The 16,112-nt window shown below is 47.2% G+C and overlaps 1 protein-coding gene and 1 long non-coding RNA gene across 2 annotated transcripts in view; one reads left to right on the top strand and one right to left on the bottom strand.

The window, feature by feature from the left end:
• LOC148119248 (H-2 class I histocompatibility antigen, Q10 alpha chain-like) overlaps positions 1-16,112 on the bottom strand; it is a gene marked incomplete at its 3' end in the record, with an annotated part of 148,002 nt that overhangs the window by 6,891 nt on the left and 124,999 nt on the right. The gene's annotated exons all lie outside the window — the stretch shown is intronic.
• LOC148119254 (uncharacterized) lies at positions 12,940-13,768 on the top strand. The gene is made up of 2 exons (XR_015735536.1): positions 12,940-13,393; positions 13,480-13,768. It is a non-coding gene; the product is annotated as an uncharacterized LOC148119254 (long non-coding RNA).

The following is a 16,112-nucleotide window of genomic DNA, read 5'->3' as shown; positions in this document are numbered from 1 at the left end:
TCAGCTTGTACCAGGTGGCTGGCTGGGCTCAGCTAAGTGACCTTGTGTGTTTGGGTGAGAAAGAAGAAGGCTACTATCTTCCTGGAAAACTTTCTGAGACTCATTTTGTACCATTAATCTCAACTCCTTTCCCTTCCCGACTCTCAGGGTCAGATGCTATAATTAGCCTAGGTTTTCTGGCCATAAGGAAGGTTGCATAGGCCTCTTGTTAAGTTGTACATAAATGCCTAATGCTGTTTCCCTGTAGAAGGCTTCTAAGGTTTTTTCTGCTAAGATTAACTCCTTTTATTCCACATCATCAAGGAATCGTCCTAATGATGATTTTGGCAATTCCCAGAACTGGCTACTTTTTTAAGGCTTTAATTAATAGTGGAGCAGAATCCAAAAATGTCCTCAGCAGTCTTGTTTATATCCACAACTGCCTGGAATAGTCTGATCTGTTAGCAATATGTAAGGATCACAAAGAACACACAGACAAGGGAAAACACACACATATGGCTCCAAGGACAGCCAGGTCGAGTCAGTACTAATGGCGACTCAGGTAGCATTACACCACAACTGGTTGCCAAGGGACCGCCTGGAACACACAGCTCCTTGAAGCACCAATCCCAATCCTGCCGGCAATATTTGCCCATCCAGTCAGCATTTCTGCTACACTGGCGAGACAGCCGTGGATGTAGCAGTTGAGAAATTACCATTTTAAAGTAAAATAGATCCCTCAGGCTAATGTACCAGGCTGTAGCAGAACCAAGGACAGAACTAGCAGGAAGCTTAGCTGGTTAGCATAAACATTATTTGCATCCAGTATTTTGGTCTCAAGGATCAGGGAGGACAGGTTCCCACACTTAACCACTGAGCCATCTCACCAGTCCCTGGACTTGAGTTTTGTGCATAGTGATAGATAGGCATCTATTTTCATTCTTCTACATGTTGATACCCAGTTATGCCAGCACCACTTCTTAAATATATTTTCTTTTTTTTTTATTTGATATTTTTTGCTTCTTTGTCAAAAATCAGGTGTTAAAAAGTGTGTGGATTGAGATCTGGGTCTTCGATTTGGTTCCCTTGGTCCTCCAGTTTTTATGGCAGTACCAGGCTGTTTTCAGTCCTGTAGCTCTGTAGTAGAGTTTGAAATCAGGGACTGTGATGCCTCCAGTTCTTCTATTGTACAGGATTGTTTTGGCTATTCTGGGTTTTTTGCTTTTCAAAATGAAGCTGAGTACAGTTCTTTCGAGGTCTTTGAAGAATAAAGCTAGGTCTCTTTATGATTATGTAATGCATGACTTAAAAATGTAGCAGCTAAATGAAGGGATAATTAACTGGGATTGATGTACTATTATTCATCATTTTGATAATCCTAGTTGTAGTTTTTGATAATTCTTGGTTTATCTCCTAAAAAGTTATTTGGTATGGCTGCCAAGATACAGACCGTAGAAAAACTTAATAAAACAGACCACAGAGATATTCAGATTCAGACAAAGGAATTTAATGGAAAATCAATTTCAGCATTGCATTTTAAGGTTAGAGAGGAACAGCCTAAGGTTTTCAAACAACCGACCTTAATATATCCTTACAGGAATTGCCAAATGATAGAGGTTCTGTAAGAACTGACTGGACTCCTGTGTCAATGTCAGATTTAAGGAGATTCAAGAAAGCAGTGGTCTCCTATGGCATGTGTTCACCTTTTGTGAAGCAACTGTTAAACTTGTGATTAGTTTGTAATAGAATTATCTCTAAAGACTGGACAAACTTGGTTAAAGCTGTTTTAGAGCCTGGTTCACAATCACAGAGGAGAACCTGGTTCAGAGAAGAGGCCAAGATTACTGAACAACAGAATTAAGCTAGAGGTATGGTTTGGAAATCTCCCAAGACCCACTTCCTGGAGAAGGAGGCTGTGCTGCTATAGAAAGGCAATCTTTCTAGGATGACCATGCTCTAGCTTTGTGCCGCGCAGCAGTTTTGAATGCTTGGAACAGAACTGGAGAAGAAGGAAGGAAAATTGAGTTCTCATCAGAACTCCAAACTGAAGCTCTGATCCTGGTGGCTCACAGAAGGCATGTGTGGTTCCCAGAGCTGGGGACAGGCTGGGCAGGTGAATGGGAGGGGGCCAGCATGGCAGGTCCCACTACTGGATCTTAAACCTGCAGGCCTCATATGGGGGCCCTGGAGCAAACCCCCTGCTTTAGTCATCCACCAAGAAACCATGGCGGATGAAGAACTGTGCTCCCTGGGCTCTGGGGGGACCTGGGATCCACAGCACATAGAAGCAGCAGCAGCAAGTGGCACAGGTAGCTCTGAGTTTGAGAACTCATGGAAGCTGAGATATCCTTGGTGCAGCAATGGTAGGTCAGCCAGAAGCCCTGGCCTCTGGAGTTGCTTGATGCAGTCAGGCTGGTCCACAGAATTCTAGGATTGAAATGGAGAGGAAACAGCTTCATGGTTCCAGGAGGGAAAAGACAAGCTTTGCAGGGGGCTGGAGAGATGGCTCAGAGGTTAAGAGCACTGCCTGCTCTTCCAAAGTTCTTGAGTTCAATTCCCAGCAACCACATGGTGGCTCACAACCATCTGTAATGGGGTCTGGTGCCCTCTTCTGGCCTGCAGGCATACACAGAATATGTATTGGATACATAATAATAATTTTTTTTAAAAAAAAAAGACAAGCTTTGCTACCAATTCTCTGTGCCGTCTCAATGCAGCTATGACCCAGAGTTAGGCCAGCAGCAGCACCTGATGGAGCCTCACAGTCACTGGGGTCTTGCTGTTCATGATTCTTGGGGACTCACCACCAAGGTCTCCAGGTCCTCTGTGACAGGGCTGCTCTAGGCAATACCTACCCTTTACTCTGCCAGGACCTGACCCCAGACTGGCACTCAGCCTGCAGATCAACCAGAGCTCTATTCTGGGCTCCCTGGTTTGCTTGTGCAGCAACACCTGCATCCAGAGCCTAAACTGCCATCTCACACACAGGACGCAGAAGCTGCCAAGGCACTTAGTTGCACAAACTCCGCTCCCACCACAACACTTCATGCTACTATATCTTTAACCTGTCCCATATTTTCCCAAGCCAGCACCTCACAGTCAGAGAGGATCAGGACCACCTTGAACTGCCTGATACAGGAAGGAGTTCAGAATAGCCACAGGTACAGTCCAGAGGAGCTTAGGGTCTCCATTCCTGGTTTGCATAACGCCCAAACCAGAGAACACTTCTCCCAACAGCTTGAATTTGATTTGCTGTGGACCTGGGGGACCTAGGCTGCTCCTCCAGTAAGAACCTTTGGGTTCACCCTCACTAGCTTTCCAGCCTTGGGTCCCTGGAACTTCAGCTATGAAAGGGAGATGTCCCTGAGACTCAGTGCGGGCCTGCAGGCACCCTTTGCTCCTACACAGCTTCAAAGGAACCACTACACTGTAGGGGGTCAGTCTCAACAAAAGTATCTTCTTCCAGAGTGGAGGCATGGGGATTTAGAAATTAAAGTAAAGAACAAGAAGATGCGAATGAAAATAATAAAATGCAGAAACACATAGGATAGTATTCGGAGGGAATTTCAGTGAGTACTAAAAATTCGCCCTGTTTAATTTCCTGATTTCAAAAGCTAGGATAGAACAAAAGAAAAGGACTGCATTAACACACACATTGAAAGTCACGGAGTACAGCCATAGCTCACGCGCTTGACTCCTGCCCTAGACCAAAGCCTCTGTAGGCAAACCACTACCTGGGTGGAATCCAAGTTAATTCCACACAAGGAGCTAGAACCTAGGTGGATCCTCAGACTTTTGTTTTAGGTAGGAACCAACTACTTCCCTATTTCAGGAGCAGGAAGTCTGGCAATTAGCCACACCTGTTGACAATAGTCTTGAGAACAGAATTATGATTTCAACTACATGAGACTTTATTTGAATTAGAAGCACAATAACTACATAACAAGTCCCAAACTTTACCTTTGGCCACTTTGGGCCTCCACACTACATCAGCCAAAGGCCATGAACAGCCACACTGTGCAGTGCAGGCTGCAGGGTGCTGAGTCTCCCCAGGGCACCCAGCTGCAGGAGCCCAGGAGACTCTGATGCCTGGGGCTGTCCCAGAGGACAAGGAGGCAGCAGCTGAGGTCAAGGCTGACAGCAGGGAGGACTTCACCCCTTGTCATCCTGGCTGCCCTCTGGGTGCCTTTCCCCTTCCAACTCCCAGCTCTCGATGGCCCCAGTTGCCCAGGTGAGCCCATGGCTGCTCTGGATGCTGTGGCCCATGCTGCTGCCCTGAGCTGGCTCTGGGCCTTGGAATCCAGAGAGAGGCTCCTGTGTGAGAGGCGGCCTGTTGGTGTGAGCAGTGACTTCATGCTCAGCAGCACTGCAGATGGTAAAGCAGGTGCTGCAGCGGGAGGAAGGTTGCTGGCCGTCCCCACCTCTGAGGACAGTCAGGGAGAGGAGCAGACAGTGCCCCGGAAGTCAGGAGTCAGTCACCTCAGCCCCGACCAGGACATGGTCTTTCTGTGTTCTGCCTGTGCTCCAACCCTGCTGCTCCCGCAGCTCCCGGCATGCAACACTGCCTGAGTGAAATGCTCACTCCCTGGAGTTCTGTGAATTCTGTCCTTAGTTTTTCAGAGCAGTAGCCTGGGGCTCCAGAGGTCTTGAGTTTGTACAGTAACCTCTGCAGTGGACAGGACACCAGCCATTAGAGAGTTGACTCCAGTGTGGGTGTGGGTTCTAAGGGGGATCCCAGGCTGGCCTTAGACATCTCTGTGTTGATGGGGACTATAGGGGTGCCTGACAGTGACAGAGTCTTCTGGGTGTATTAGAGCAACAACCAAACCCATCCTGGGAAAGGCAGAATAAAATTGAGCAGCTGTTGAAACCATGATATGAGCCCTGCTGGGGAGCTCAGAGGAAAGAAACAGCCAGGCTCACAGAGTCATAGACCACAGGAAGCAAAGAGGTGAGAAAGGGAAGCCAGCAAGGATGTGTGTGTGTGTGTGTGTGTGTGAGTGTGTGTGTGTGTGTGTGTGTGTGTATGTGTGTGTGTATGTGTGTGTGTGTGCGTGCATAAAAAGCATAAGAAGACTAAGATCTGTATGGATGGACAGCTCTAAATGTTAAAAGACCTGAGGAAATGAACAGCACAGCAGGAAGGGGAGTTGGTTGCTCCAGGCACGTTAGATCAGGACTTATGAGCTCAGTGGTGAAAACATCTTCTCACATCTCAGCAGACAGGCAGGCATTAGATCCACACAGGAAGAAGGTTCCTAAGGAGTTAGGGGACAGGGCAGGAAGTCACACTGACAAGGGAGGAAGCTGCAGCATGAAGGAAATATCAGGAATCCAAGAATCTGGTGCCCTGGAGCAGGACTGTTATTCCCAGTGCAGATGGAGCCCTTGAGGAATCTATTAGGAAACACTGCTGGTGACTGGGAGAGGGCTGTGCGGAGCTTGTTGAGAGGAGGTGCAGTCTTGTCCAGGAGACAGGAGAGGAGGGAAGAGGAGGTGTTCTCATCGATTAAACTAACACTTTTTATTAATGTGTTTTCAGACATGATAAGGACACTTGCCTGAGGCACTGTATGTGGCCTTGGAATTAGAGTGTCAGAGAGAGAGAGAGAGAGAGAGAGAGAGAGAGAGAGAGAGAGAGAGAGGAAGACAGAAGGATACCAGAAGAGAGCACCAGATGCAGGGACTCAGAACCTCTGAAAGAGCAGGGTTCTATTAACCTCCTAGACATCACTCCAGCCCAAGTTACAGCAATTATAAAGCTACACACACATAAAACGCTAGATCCAGATCGTTAAAAATGTTTAAAACAGACCCAATGAACAGGTCACTCACTGTTGATTTTGTATCATTTGTTTGAAATGAACTGATTCTCCTGTGAGTAAGCATTTATATTTTCTTCAATTTTTTTGCTTGTTTTTTGATTTTATTTTTCCAGACAGGGTTTCTCTGTGTAACCCTGACAGTCCTGAATCAGACTGGCCTCGATCTCAGTGATTTGCCTGCCTCGGTTTTGGGAATGCTGGGTTTACCTGTGTTCACCAGCTCTGCCCAACAAATTCTTCACTGTTAAAGGAAACTTCTTGGCTGCACTGAGATGTGCTACATGGAAAGCTTCACCACACAAAGGCTTTGCCTGCTGATGCCAATATTACCAAAGTTACTGTGATCCTCATCAATTTCCTAGCTGCACACACTAGTGGAATCTGCCTATGAGTTTGAGTTACCCTCAAAGGCAGCACCAGGATTCCCAGAGCCAGGGAGGTAGAGGCAGTGGAGCAGAGCAGAACACAGTACTAATGAGACCGGATCTAAGATGAGACCCTGTGGATCAGTCCTTTCTGCTGATCCTACACACAAGGGTAAGGTTCTGAAAAATTGGGAGAGGGGGAGAAACTCCAGACAACAGCTCCTGAAGGAGGCAGGAGCTCAGGAGGCTGAAGACCACCTCCTGAGAGCAGGGGCCAGGCTGGGACAAGGACAGGAAAAACAGGTCCTACTGTGGTCACACTCAAAGGAGAAAGAGACAGGCAGCACTCACACGAATGATCCCAGGGAGGCTCCTCCACACAAGCTAATATAGAAGAAGTAAACAGGATGGATGGGGAAAGGGCTACAGCCAGGACTGAGCCCAGGCAGGCCTCACACTGCAGCCCTGGCTGCTCTCATCCTGGACACAGGAGAGGCTGGGGACACCACTGTATTCCTGTGATCAGAGTGTCTCAGCATGTTCTTATACTAAGTGACACAGAAGAAACAGGGAGGACTTAGTTAAAGAGTGAGCACGAAGCCCAAATGGACAGAGCTCTCTACCCAGCACAGCCCCATCCTCACTCAGCTCCCACAGACTCCTCCTGTGCCCATCTTGACACGAAGCACAAAAAACACAGATTCTGGAAGGTTCTCCTTGCTGCCATTTAATTTCTACATCACACTTGCAGAATTCTCTCCTTTAATTTGACTGCCAGTCTCAGTTAAGGACATGAACCATCAAGTTCACATTTGATTTTTATGTTCAGTGGGGAACACGAGGGCTGGAACTCAGGGCAGCAGGAGGTGACAGAAATAGAGATGTCCCCTCCTGCCTGTGGTGGGCCAGGATGGTTGGCTGAGGAAGGGAACAAGGAAAGGGCAGGGGCAGGGTCCTGCTGGACAGGGCTGGGATTGGCCCCCAGCTTTTCTCATTGTGTGCACAGGAAAAGCAGAAACCCTCAGACATTGCTGTCCACAGAGAATTTGTTTGTCCTTAAGTCAGAACTGGTTTCTCAGGCCCACGAGGCAGCTGTTCCAAGATAAAGAAAAAGAGTCATGAAAGTCATTATAAGGACCTCCCAAAGGCCTCCACTCAGAGAAGTCTAAGTCTGAGAGGCCCTGAGACCCAGTCCTCTCCTCCTTGCCTCAGCCCCGACCCCAGGCCCCAAGGTGTCACCTTTTCAAGCCTCCAGAGACAAGACAGAGCTCTGAACACTGTCCCTGTCTGCAGCAGAAATAACCAGACACAGTCGGGAGATTGACAGGTGGGGCTGGAGGAGAAACCATCAGCTCAGCCTCCACTCCAGTTCCTCAGGGAGGATTCTTCCCTGACACACTGACCTGCAGCAGGAGCAAAGTTGCCTCCTTTTCCCCCTGTGAGAGGAAAAGCTGTGAGAGACCAGGGAAGGCCTGGTCCCCAGAGAGTTTTCAGAATTGTGACTGCAGACCAGGGAAGGGTCAGCAGGAAGGAGAAGGAGGTGTGCAGGGAGAGAGCCAATGCCAGGCTGGAGGTCTGTGCTCAGCAGGGACCTTCCCCTCTGACCTCTGAGGATCAGGTCCCCATCACCTCCAGCACCAGGGTTATGAACATTTCCCTACAGTAAGGTGACTGTCAGCATACACACCCAGAGATGGGCATGGGTGGTGTGTGTGTGTGTGTGTGTTGTGTGAGTGTGTGTGTGTGTGTTGTGTGTGTGTGTGTGTTGTGTGAGTGTGCACCCTTCTTGAATGTGCTGAATGCAAAAACAGAAAATAAACAAATGCAGACCCTGTGTTACTCCTCATCCACATCATCACACCAATGATAAAACCTAAGACCACAGCTCCAAGGACAGCACCAACAATAGTCATGATGGTGATGGTGGACGGGGGGTGGGGATCTAGGAGGGAAGGCAAGAGAAGGTGAGGGTCAGGGCTGAAGCTATGATGCCTCACCCTGCTGAGTGTCTGTAGAAGGCTCCAGCTTTCCCTGACCCAAGCTCTGCACCCACTCCCTCCTGACCCCATCTCAGGGTGAGAAGCACAGGCAGCCCCTCATGGTGAACATGGCATGTGTATTTGTGCTCCTCCCCAGAAGGCACCACCAGAGATGCCCACTTTTGGAAGGTTCCATCCTCTGCAGGCCTGGTCTCCACCAGCTCCATGTCCTGAGTCTGTTCCTCCTCCTCCCTCTGCCAGGTCAGGGTGATGTCAGCAGGGTAGAATCCCAGGATCCAGCACCTCAGGGTGATATCACCTTTATATCCAGGATGGTGGGTTACATGTGTCTCTGGAAGATCTGAGGAGGAAAGTTGGAAATGTCAGGTGTTTTGCATTCCTCCTGGAGACAGCAGAGGGTCCATGAGACCTTCCTAGGAAGGGTCAGAAATTGGGTGAGGGAGGGGTGAAAATCCCCTGTAACTTAGACACAGGGTTCTGGATAATCTCATCTCAAGGAACTTTTATATGTAGGTGAAAGAGCCCAGTGTTGTAGAAATTATTTTAAGGGTTTTTGTTTATGCCCTGGGTCATTTGCTTAATGACACAAGGATGAGTCTGATTAAATACAATTCACCTGTATTCACCAGAGGCTGGGTCGGCTACCAGCTGACAGGAAGTTGTGAGGAGGAGCCAGGTGGAGAAGGGGTTGTAAGGAGGGGCCAGAAGCAGCAGGAGGGCTTCTTGGGAGGTGAGAGGTGAGCTAGGTGAGCTGCTTGCTATTCAGCCTCCCTGGGAAGAGGATTCTACCTCAGCCTTTGAATCCTGAGTTCTTTAGTGGAGCAGAGATCTAGATATGTTCTCTTAGTAGCTTTGAAAGAGTCGGTGCCTGAGGGAACAGAATTTCCTCAGGCCACAGCTCTTGTGGCCCAGCGCTGCTTGTAGAGGTGGAGTTGCAGTTGTTGACTATGGTGGTTTCAAAGGTAGCAACCATTAAACCAGAGGACGGTGGCCCAGGGTCATAGAACTCTGGGTTTAACATCAGGAAAAATGGCCTTCTGCTCCTGACCGGGTGGAGCTGAGGGATTCAGCCTCACTGATGACTCAAGAGAGTGTGTGTGAGCTGAGAACTGGGCGTGTGGCATGCTGTGGCCCACAGGACTGCAGACTGAAGGTCAACTGCCTTGGTCATTTCAGGACCTTCTCCCCTTCCCTCTGGAGACACACTCTGAATTGTCCTGAGAGAAGGGTGAGTCCTGGGAGAGTCAGTCTAAGCTAAAGGTAAGGAGATCAAAAAGAACTTACCACCTCCCACATGTGAGAGACGGGGGAGAGGTGGATATGATGTCAGAAGGAGAACAGACTGAGTTTAGACTGAGACTAAAGCCAGGAGGTGACAAGGGAGTGCAGTCTCCACCATCCTATCTGATACAGTGGTGATTTATATGAGCTATCAGAGATAGACAGAAAATAGACATAAACGGGATGAAAACAGAAAAGGAAGAAGTCACGCTACCTCTATTTCCAGACAACACGATTCTTTACTTAGAAGATCCTGTTGAGTCCATAGGAAAACTTTGAGACCTAATAAACACCTGTGGTTTCCAGATACAACATCAATATTTAAAAAGTAGTCTTCATTTGTGCCAGCAGTGTATCTTAGGAAATGTACGACAATCAACGTGACTCCACCAGAATCAAGTGTCTAGAGATATCTGTAACCAAAGAAAAGAAAGAAGTCTGCAATGAAAACACTAGACACTGACACAGGAAATCACAGTAGAGGGTGTTAGAGGAAGGGGAGACAATCCATGCTCCTGAACTGGCAGAGTTAATATTGTAAAAAGCCCGTACTATCAAACTTAATATTCATATTTAATGCAATACTATGAAGACTCTGACATATTCCGTCGTTTGAGGAAGAGCGACAAGAACTTACATGCAATGACAAAACCATGAGCTGCCAAACACCCTGCAGCTGCTCCACTCCCAACCTCACATTTCACTGCAAAGCTGCAGTGACAGAGACAGCCTGGAACTGACACAAACTAGACAGGAAAATCGAGGGCCTGGGATTGAGACCCTGGAGATAAAATGACAAAGCTTTGCACACTCAGTTCTCCATGAAGAATGCAAAGCACACAGTGAAGAGAGCCCATTCTACACATGATGCTGCAACATCGTTTTCCTACCCGAGAAGATGAATTCAGATGCTCTCCTTTTTCCTTGTACAAAAGTCAACTTGGAAATGTTAAAACCTGAAAAACCCAAAGTTCAAGAAGAAAACTGGGATTTTTTTCTAGATATTGGATTAGGCAAAAATTTCAAAATAGGACAATACCACTGGAGCTAATGATGCCATGTGTCAACATGAAAATAAATTCTCTCCAGAGCGCAGAACACAATCAGCAGAGAGAACAGAAGGAGGAGACCTGTACCAGCTGGACTGCAGGCAGGGACTAGAGTCTCAATTTAGGAAGAACTGCAGAAACTAAATAGCAAGGAACCAACCTTGCCAATCAACTAATGGGTGAGGAAACTGAACAGATAGTTGTCTTAAAAAAAGAAAAACACACAAGTGGCCACTAGCTATGGTTAGTGTGTTCAGTATCTCTAGCCTTCATGAAATGCAGATTAAACTCCTTTGAGGGGCTGGAGAGTTGGCTCAGAGGTGAAGGCACTTGATGCTCTGCAGAGGACCTGGGTTAGATGCACTGTGTGTAACTCCAGCCCCAGGGACCTGACACCCTCTTCTGAGCCCAGACACCAGGCACACACGTGGTGGACATGCACACATGCAGACCAAACCCTCAGCCACATGAAAGAGTGAAATGGAGATGATAAAACTGCTTGAAGACAGCACTTCACCCCAGTCAGAAAGGCTGTCATCAGCAAATCTGACAGCAAATGTTGGAGAGGACGTGGAGGGAGGGGAGTCCTTGCTCGTGTGTGTGTGTGTGTGTGTGTGTGTTTGTGTGTGTGTGTGTGTGTAAATTAATACCATCATTTTGGACATTACTCAAAAAATTCAAATAGAACTACCATACGACTCAATTATTTTGCTTCTGGGCAGATATTTACATCCCACGTTTATTGCTGATTTATTCACAAGATCAAAGAATTGGAATTAACCTAGGTGTCCATCAACAGATGAATAGAAAATGGAAATTTGGTATACAAATAAGATGGAATACTGTTCAGCTCTAACCAATATAATCACAAAATACCCAGGAAAATGGATGGACTTAGCATGTATATTATCAATTGAGGCCGTGCAATCTCATAAATAAACTACATTGGTTTTTCCCATATGTAGGATATAGCCAATCATATTCGGTTATGTGTAGACAAGTGTTCACAGGTGTACAGTATAGAAAGATCGCATAAATATCGGGGATGCAGGAGCACTGAATGCAGGCAATGGACTCGAGTTATGAAGCAGGATATAAAGTTAATTGTTTTCTAGTTATAAATCTGTCATGGATTTCTTCGTTTCTCTTTTCTTTCTTTTTTTGCATATAGGTGCTGGATAAATGCATGAATTATATTTGATAACGAATGTGTAAAATCTAAAGAGAATCTCTACAAGTTCATAATGGCTACTGTAACTATAGAAATTTACTGAACTGTATAGCCTTTGTTCTGGTCAATTTCAGTGTGTGATTTTTTTGTAATAAGCTTTTTTTTTAAAGAAAACTAAAAACAAGAAGAGACGGGGGCATGACCCCAGCTGAGGTCCTCTTCCTCAGGACTGAGCCCAGCCCGAGGGCAGAGGGAGGATTTGTCCGCGGCCCCTGGAGCTGTGCGCAGCAGCGCGTCCTTTCCGTTCTCTGGGTGTCTGCACAGTGACTCCCAGCACTGGGCTCTCCTGGTAGATCCAGTCTCTCTCTACAAAACCATCCTACTCCGACTTGCGCCGCAGTCCACGTAGTCAGGTCCTTGTTCAGGGCGATGTAATCGCGGCAGTCTTAGGCTAACTGATAATACCCGCATAGGAGACAGCCGTCCAACCCCACCTCTCAGCCCTACATCTCTGGACAGAGTGAGAACCTGCAGGAACCCTGCGGTCAGCCCCGCCCACCTGCCCAGTCCCCCGTCCCCTGCGCCCCGCGGGCTCCTCTAAACTGAAAGTGAAAGTGGGTCCAGGTCATCACCTGTTCAGCATCTCTGCGGGTCCGAAATCTCCAGAAAGAATCTGGCACATGGGATCAATTTTAGACTGATTCATGATGGTCGCATCCTCCAACCGCAATCACTCACCGCCCTCCCCCTGGTTGTAGTAGCAGAAGAGGTTCCCCAGGTTCATTCAGAAAATTTCCTCGCTGTTCTTGGCGATCCATCTGCTCCTCTCCCAAAACTCCGGTCGCTCCACCAACGACGCCCGCGGCTCCATCCTCTTGGAATCTCCTTGTGCTGTCGTAGCGCACGAACTGCGTAGCGCACGAACTGCCTGTCGTCCACGTAGCCAACAGAGATGAACCTGGGCTTCCCGAGGTCGGGCAGGGATAAGGCGGTGTGGAAATACCGCACAGAGTGCGAGCCTGGGGGCGCGAACAGTTAAGACCCCGACCCGCCTCCAGGGAGGGTCCTGCTGGACCAACCGGGGACCCGGCTTCCCCGGTACCACCCGCCCTCTATGCAGAGCTCATTTCCCTCCCGACCCCGCCCTCTCTGGCGCGCGTCTGGCTGGGGCCAAGGTGGCTGCCAGAAGCAGGAGAGCTCAGGGCAAAGGAGTCTACATGCTCAGGCTTAGATAGAATCAAAGCAGAGCCAAGCAAAGTCGGGCGGACTTTGTAACTTGCAATCATAGAACCCCCGCCCATTAAAAGTGCACAGAGAAGGCGAACTTTGTAACTTGCAATAATCACATTGATTTTTATTACATTCTCCAGCAGCACCAGCTGTCGATAAAGGATGATCTCCTGATGTTCTTGAGACACCAGCCCCGGCAGAGGAATCACAGCAGGCACACAAACGATCAAGGCTCCATCAGAACCATCCCAGCAATTACTCAGTTTGCAGATCCTGGAAGAACAATTAAGAATATTGCCCCCTTCAAAGTGCCATTCCACAATACAAAGAAAAATGGGGGAGGAATGCAAGCAGAGGATCAAATAGTCATATTGTGTCCAGCAGTATAACAAATCAGACTCTTGAGTGATACATTTCTCCCCACATAACTGTTGGGTGGAGATTAAAATCTCCATCAGCATCCCAACACCAAGGAGCAGGTTTGGGACCATAGGTATTATGCAATACTAACTGGCATTAAAAGTGGGGGGGGTTTCTCAGCAGACTCCCCATCACTCATAATTCTGTTGTTGTTACCAGAGTCATCACCTGAAGCAGAAGGAACATCGTGGTCTTCATCCTGGGTCACTGGCCTCACGCATCGCTCTGGCACCCAAATTGGTTTATCAACTCCTGGAGGAAAAACTCATATAGCCCCCCTCAGCTTTGCCAACAAGGGGTTGGTTCCATCCATCTTCCTGTTTGCAAATCTTTTCAATGAACCCATCCTAGGTTCTGAGCCCTAACTTGTGTATGGCGTTCCATAGGTGAGCGCCCTTCAGCATCCACTGTCAAAAAATTTAAAATAAAGAGAATGGTGGGTAACTGAGTAGCTGGGGAGAATATGAACTCCCCCCTTTTAATTTTTTTGAAAATATTGCTTGAGGGTCTGATTGGCTCTTTCCACAATTGCTTGACCCATTGGGTTATACGGGATGCCTGTTTTATGGGAAATTTCATAGAATGAACAAAAGGATAAAAATATTTTGATGATATATGCTGGGCCATTATCTGTCTTAATAACCTCAGGTTTGCCCATATAGGCAAAAGTAGATAGGCAGTGTGCAATGGCATCTTTTGCTCATTCTCCTGAATGTAAGGATGAGAAAATTACTCCTGAAAAGGTGTCTACTGATACATGGACAAATTTAAGTTTCCCTGCGGCAGGCAGGTGTGTAATGTCCATCTGCCATAACTGATTTGTCGTAACCCTCGTGGGTTAACCCCTAAATTTTACTTGCTGACAATGGCCCAGGCAACTGAGTATGACTGCAGATATGTCCGACAAACAAAGGCTCAGTCCGCTGCCAAATCAAATGCTGAACGCAGCTGAGCAAATGATGGACCTTAGAGGTAGGTGATATATATGCAGATGTCTCCAATGGCTTAAAAATGTGAACCATATACACACTATCAGTATACAAATTTACAGGTTCCCCAGGGAAGAGCTGGAGTACAATGAGGCAGGCTGTTACCTCTGCAGCTTGGGCTGATACATCCCCCCACAGGACATTTCCATACTTTTCCTCCAGAGACCACTACTGCATTACCTTTAGGGGAAGCATCTGTAAAGACAGCACAAGCTGAGGGTATGGGAGATCCTCTAATCACTCAGGGGAATATAATGGGATGATTTTTGAACAGGACCATTAATGGATGCTGAGGATAATGAGAATCAAAACTTTCGGAAAAAGAGATGAGAAAAAGGGTCCACTCATAATGGTACTGCTGTAATTGTACTAGTTGGTCTTTAGTATAAGGTGTTATAATCTTGTCAGGGTACTTCCCAAATGTCTGAGCAGCAACCTTCTTAGCTTTCCAAAGTAACTGTAATATAGCTTCATAGTATGGGGTGACTACCCTTGCTGGAGAGGCAGGCATGTGTACCCATAAAATAGGTCCATCCTGTCAAAAGACTCCCATAGGGGCAAAATTGGAAGCAAGAACTGCAAAATTTAATGATTGATCATAATTAATCTGCTGGAGATGGACCCTTTCAATGTTGTCCATTGAAAGGAAGTCTTAAGGCCTGCCTGGCCACAGGCATCAATATTCAGGGAGAGGTTGGGTCAGAATCTCCCAAGAGCATATCATACAATGGCCTTAAGTCACCTGTTTTGATTGCTAGGGAGGGGTGTGTCCACTGTACGTCTCCCAGGAATTGCTGCCAATCATGTAAGGTTTTAAGATGAGAGGTGTCAATAGTTAATTTTTTTGGTTTAATTCCATCCATGGTCAATTGGTACCCAAGGTAGGAATATGGGGCTTGCATTTGGACCGTCTCAGGAGCTATGATCAGCCCTGCCTTCTCTAAATCCTGGTGCACTTGAATATAAGCCTTGAGCAGTTGATCTTGATCAGGCCCTGCTATTAATAAGTCATCCATATAATGAACAATATATAACTGTGGAAACTGACAGCAGACAGGCTCCAAAGCAGCAGTAACATAAATTTGGCATATTGTAGGACTATTTACCATGCCCTGTGGGAGTACAATTCAATGGAATCGCAAAGCTGGTTTCTTAAAATTGACTGAAGGGAGGCTAAAAGCAAAACGAGGGCATTCATATTTGGCTAGAGGAATAGTAAAAAAGCAATCCTTTAAATCCACTATAATTATATGCCAGCCCCGGGGTATGGCTGAAGGGAAGGGCAATCCCTGCTGAAGAGGACCCATAGGCTGCATCATCTCATTGACACCCCTGAGGGCCTGTAATAGTCTCCATTTTCCAGATTTCTTTTTAATGATAAAAATGGGTGTATTCCAAGGGGAAGTAGAGGGGACAATGTGCCCAGCCTGCAGCTGATCTTGGACCAAGGCATGATATATCAGGTCTCTCTTACTGCTTGTGGATCCCATTTTACCCCAATCCATCCTTACCAGCCTAGGATGACCCCGTCCTCTACACCTTCTTTCTCAGATCTTGGTGGGAACTTCTACTTTGCCGTACCAGCACGGCAACTGTCATTCTTCTGAGCAAGGGATGTCAGGATTAACATGGAACAAAACTTCAGGTTCTGCAGACAAGCCTTTATTCCACTGTCTCACACAGTATATTTAGCCCTCAGCAGGGGAGGCTAAGACAGCAAAAGCAGGAAGCCCATCACCGTAACTCAATGGCTTAGGGGTAAACATCCTTAGAAACATTACTGAGAACAACAGATTGTTCTTG

The sequence above is a fragment of the Myodes glareolus genome, chromosome 18 (assembly GCF_982192425.1).
Source record: "Myodes glareolus chromosome 18, mMyoGla1.1, whole genome shotgun sequence".
Classification (NCBI taxonomy): domain Eukaryota; kingdom Metazoa; phylum Chordata; class Mammalia; order Rodentia; family Cricetidae; genus Myodes; species Myodes glareolus.
This window is presented reverse-complemented; position numbering and strand designations above follow the sequence as displayed.